Consider the following 6000-nt stretch of genomic DNA (forward strand, 5'->3'; position numbering starts at 1 on the left):
ACCTACATGGAAAATTGGATATCTAATGTCATTAGTTTTTAGTTGTCTTTGTAAAAGAGAATGAAAGTAGCAATAACAATTGTTTCTCTTTAATTCTGTGTATACTTTTACGGATCTCATGTACATTTTGTATGATGTTGTAGCTTGTGTTGTTAAAGTAATCGAAGTGCTTGGCTAGTAGATACAGTTACAACATTATTCTGGTACTTTTTTATGTTATGTTTTTGTTTTGATACAATCAGCTGGGCTAAATCGCAAAACCAAAACAAACAAGAAAAATGCTTCAAAAAAAAAAAAAAAAAAAAAAAAAAAAAGTAGATACAGTTACAACATTATTCTGGTACTTTTTTATGTTATGTTTTTGTTTTGATACAATCAGCTGGGCTAAATCGCAAAACCAAAACAAACAAGAAAAATGCTTCAAAAAAAAAAAAAAAAAAGAATAACAAAAAAACAAAACACATTGCATAAAGCCCATCACCTAAAGTACAATTTCCTACTGCTGTCTTCAGAAAGAATAGTCTGAAACTCAGAACTAAACTGACTGGACTGTAGTCTAATAAACTTTCTACTAGGATGAAAACTCGCTAGAAGATCAGCTGCCCTATTAGTTTCCCTTTAACAATGTTAAATTTAACACCCACAAAGCTCTCCAAAAGTAAACAAACCCTTATCCAGATATTCAGTAAATTCCAAGGTGGCTTAGGTTCAATCTTCCTAAGTAGAAAGAAAGTAACCATGAAATCAATACTGACATGAATTTTGCGCATATTATTCTCAATAGATAATCTCAAACCTAACTCAACCCCTTGTAATTCATGAGATGCCACTGAAATAAGTTGACTTCCTCCATAAGCAAAACCACAACTCCACCACTTTTAGTCTTTAGAATAGCCCCAAAACCAGCAAAATTTTCTTTTAAAGACCCATCAGAATTTATGATGACTTCATTTTCATCAGGACCAACCCATCAACATGGCTTCCAGATTTTAGAAGTAAAAATGCAATTTACATTCCAGTTCATCATAAAATATCTATTCTCAAAGATGTCACTACATGACTTGACATGAGCACCCAATTTAAGTTGGATATGTATAATAAGAAGACTAACTTATAAAATAGATATCTTTTTAGCATCAAAGATTCTGTTATTTCTTTCCCTTCAAATCTGGTAAATGAAACCAGTGAAAACCAATTTCTTTATAAAACCAATTGAAAACGCCGGGGTACCAAAATACAACACCAACTTTTTCTTAGGCAATCAGTATGGACAAACTCAACACAACTCCGAGAGTAAAAATTCAATGAAGGAAAGTGCCTAGAGTTATATCTCACTATCTCTCGTTGTTAGAACGTCTACATAATTCAATCCGTGAACCTAACTACAAAGAGAGTTCTTGGACAGTACCAAAGGCCAATGTCCAAGAATCAATCAAGTATTTTCCAACTAACAAGGGTGGACCTAGCTATTGTGATTGATCAATGCAAAACCTGTGATATTTCAATTATAAAGATAAACAATATAATGCGGAAAAAGAAATAACACAGACACCAGAAGTTTTGTTAACGAAGAAACCGCCAATGCGGAAAAACCCCGGGACCTAGTCCATATTGAACACCAAACTGTATTAAGCCCCTACAAACACTAGACTACTACTAATTAACTTCGGTCTGGAATGTAGTTGAGCCTGAACTCAGTCTCCCATTGATTCAGGTACAGTCGCTCCTTACGCATCTTGAATCCCAGCAGGACTCTGCGCAATTGATTCCCTTAAACGGTCTCACACCAACTAAGAGTTGCTTCAACTCAATTGACGACTTTAAACCAAATCTGCCTCCCACAGATTAAGCGTATTTATTGATTTCCTGATTTACGATCTAAACAGATGATCAGATCAAACGATAGATCCAGGTGATGGAAATCGATAGCAACTTAGACAAAAGTTGGGATATCCTCAAAATCCGGACTTATGCAACCCGAAGCGCAACTTAGATTATTATTCATCTCACAAGTATAAAACTTGCGAAATCAACAAAGTATGAGACGAGGAGACTTTGTGGTTATTATGTATCTTGATTGATGGAGCAAGGATCTACAAACAATCAAGATCAAGATACGCAAATTATCAAGATAAAAGATAACTGGACCTGGTTTCATGAATCCCAATGAAGTCTTGTAGTCGCTAAACCCTAAAAGGGTTTCTGGAGAGGACGACTCTAGATAAAACTAGGACAGACCAAAAGGCAGTGTCAGGGTTCAAAGATCCCAGTTGCCAAGAGTTCCCCTTATATATACTTCAAAGACTAGGTTGTTTTAGGTTTAACCTAAGATAGCTTTGGAACCAAGAAATCAATATTCACCGTTAGATGAAAGCTTTGAATCTTATTCACATATACAAGATATACATTATGGTTAGGTAAACCGTAACCGAACCGTGTATAAAAATTATGTTCAATATGGTTAGCCGAGACTAGACTGTTTGAACTTAAAAGCTTAACACTCATTTTCATGTTCACAAGACATTAATTTTGAGTCACAATTATGTGATCAAATGAGTCTAGTGTTTTAGAGAATTGATCAAATGCAAATTACTTCAAGGAAATAATTTAATCGCAATTGAATCACAATTGACATAGTTTATAAATGTACAAAGTACAAGGACTTAAACTGTTCGTGAATCGGCCGAGTCAGAGTACGTGGACCGGTTTGCAAACTTACATGCAATGACCGAGTTCCGGAGTCAACAGGACTACTCAGTTCATAAATCAATTTGCACACTTATGCAATCAGCGAGTTTCAGACTCTTACAGAACTTTTCAATTCACGTACCGGTTGGCAAACTTTGAACTAATTCAAAGTTCCAGAGTCCACAGAACTTTTTAGTTCACATACCGGTTTAGAAACTTTGGACCTTTGCCGGTTCCGGAGTTCACAGAACGTTAAGTTTACGTACTGGTTTGGGTATTAAACTGGTTCTAGAACATAGAACTGTTTCGGCTCGCATATCGGTTTGATTATTTTAATCCGGTTCCCTTACCACAGTTCCACAGCGGTTTGTGTACGAACATACCTATCCGGATCACGCAACAAAAAAAAATTCCCATGACGTACATACGAGTATGCATATCACACAAATCTGAAAGTCGGTATATATCTACTCCCCTACGTGTACGAATATATGTAATACGACCTTAGACATATAACAGTTTTCTCAATTTATAAGACTGATAACCGTGTCTTGTATTCCGAATATAGTAGTTCTATATTTCTTTAAATCGATTTGAAACATTCATGAATAACATCAATGAACATATCACTGTTCCAGGCTATTTTCGAACGATAAACTTGAATCATGATTTGGTTCCAAATAATAAATTGTTTTCCAACAAATTTGATCAAGCATGAACAAATGTTCATTAAGCATAGTCATTATATTTCGAGAAATCCGTAAACTAAATAATTAGTTCTCGACTTGAAATTCTTGTCTATGCAAGCTAGTCTAATTAGTTATGCGACAATCGTCTCAAGATAGAAAAGTGAATATAACTTGAGGAATAGGCGGTTCAGTCTTCACCAACCTTTTGTTGATGAAGTTCTCCAAAAGCTTCGATTGATATTCGCCTTCAAACGGTAGAACGCAAAGGATAACTGGTTCGTTTCTCAACTCCACTATCCTAGACCAAGACTTAACTAATTGTAGACTAGAAATCAAGATATAGTTTTGGCAACTAAATTTGACAACAACCTTGATATAGCAACACTTGTGATTTCGATCGAGGAATGCTCTAACAATCTCCCGCTTTGTCAAATTTAGTAACAAAACTATTTAATACATATTGATAACAAAAATAAAGTTTTGAAAAAACTTCTCGATCCACCATGTCTTCTTGATTTCCTTAGTTTCTCCAACCCTCTTTGAAATCTTCGTTATTTCAAGTTGCAATGATTGTAAACGTGTTCAACTCAACATCATTGTTGTTGAAGAACCAATTCCATAGTGATAACAACTTTTTGAAAACAAATATTCTCAATCGTTGTTATACAGAAACATGATATTAATATCTTCTCTCCAAAGTTCAATTGTATCTTAACTCTGAAGTAATACTATGTTGATATGTTTCTCCCCTTAATCAATACTTACATCTTTTGTTTAATAGGTAAACCTATTAAACTACTAATTACCCCCTACATTTTATGTAGTATGAAACTATTAATTAATTCTCCCTTTTTTGTCAATAAAATTAACAAAGGTACGAAAATCGCGAGATCGTAATGAATGCAACCAAAAGATATCTCAAGTTTTAAGGAATATGGAGATACTACATAATAACAAAGTTAAATGGAACTCCTCATATCAACTTATTTAGATGATATCACATAGTAATAAATACTTAGCGCTCATCCTAGGAGATTAAAAAGATACAAGCATCCCTTTTATAATTCTACGGCCACACTCCCCACAAAGATATAACAATTAACCACAAGTTCATTTAAGAATTCTCCCCCATAAAATGTCATTCCCGAGAGAACAACACGAGTGACTTTTCTATCGTGAAAAAAAAAGGATTCAGATGAAAACAATTCCTTACCTGGAACTCAAGTTATTTTTTTCCCAAACGATATAGATAAGTTTAGAGGCAATCAGGAAACTTGATTTAATGAACTAAAACAACACCAATAGACTTCCATAAGTGTTGAAACGTTGCAGTGTATAAAGGTTTGGTGAGAATATCAGCCAATTGTTGTTCTGAAGGCATAAACTTAATGCTGACAATAACATTTTCATAGAGATCTCTAATAAAATGGTATCTTATGTCAATGTGCTTAATTCTTGAGTGCTCAACAGGATTCTCAGTAATTCGAATCGCGCTTGAGTTATCACAAAAGATCTTCATTGTTCTAGAATCGATTCCATAATTAGTAAGCATTTGCTTCATCCATAAAAGTTGAGTACAACACGAACCTGCAGCGATGTATTCAGCTTCGCATGTTGATAGGGATTGAGAGTTTTGTTTTTTGCTTTGCCAGGCAACAAGATTTAGTCCTATATAATAAAATCCTCCAGATGTACTTTTTCTATCTTCCACACAACCTTCCCAGTCTGCATCGTAATATGCTATAAGATAAGTTTTACTGTCAAATGTATAAGAGATACCACAATCGATAGTATGATGTACATATCTTGTGATCCATTTTGTAGTTGCAAGATGAGATTTTTTAGGCTTAGCCTGAAATCTAGCACAACAACCAACGCTAAAAGCGATATCTGGTCTTGTTGCTGTTAGATATAGAAGACTTCCAATGATGGATCTATATAGTTTTTGATCTACATCAACTCCATTTTCATCCTTATGCAACTTCCCCGTAGTGGGCAAATGAGTTAATTTGGGGGTACTTTTCTCAAGAAGAAATCTCTTAACAAGATCTTTTGCATACTTTTCTTGAGAAATATAAATTCCATCCTTGTGTTGTTGAATTTGTAGCCCAAAAAGGATCTTAATTCACCAACATTTCTCATCTCAAATTTCTTGTCGAGAGAGGTTTGAAACTCTTTAGCATATTTCTCGGAAGTAGACTCATAAATTATGTCATATACATAAATTTGAGCAATAAGAAAATCCTTCCCACTCCATTTGGTAAATATAGTCTTGTCTGCTCCTTCTCTTGAGAATTCTTTACGACGAACAAAAGTAGTAAGCTTTTTATACCATGCTCGAGGTGCTTGTTTTAATCTATATAATGCCTTATTGAGCTTAAAGACATGATCGGGATACTCTGGACTTTCAAAACCTTTAGGTTGAGCAACATATACCTCTTCCTTCAAACATCCATTCAAGAATGCAGATTTTACGTCCATTTGAAATAGCTTAATATTAAGAAAACAAGCATGAGCTAACAATAGTATTATGGACTCAAGGAGAGCAACGGGAGGAAAGGTTTCGTCAAAGTCAATTCCTTCAATTTGTGAGTATCCTTGAGCGACAAGTCTAGCCTTATTT

The sequence above is a fragment of the Papaver somniferum genome, unplaced genomic scaffold, assembly GCF_003573695.1.
Source record: "Papaver somniferum cultivar HN1 unplaced genomic scaffold, ASM357369v1 unplaced-scaffold_67, whole genome shotgun sequence".
Taxonomy (NCBI): Eukaryota; Viridiplantae; Streptophyta; class Magnoliopsida; order Ranunculales; family Papaveraceae; genus Papaver; species Papaver somniferum.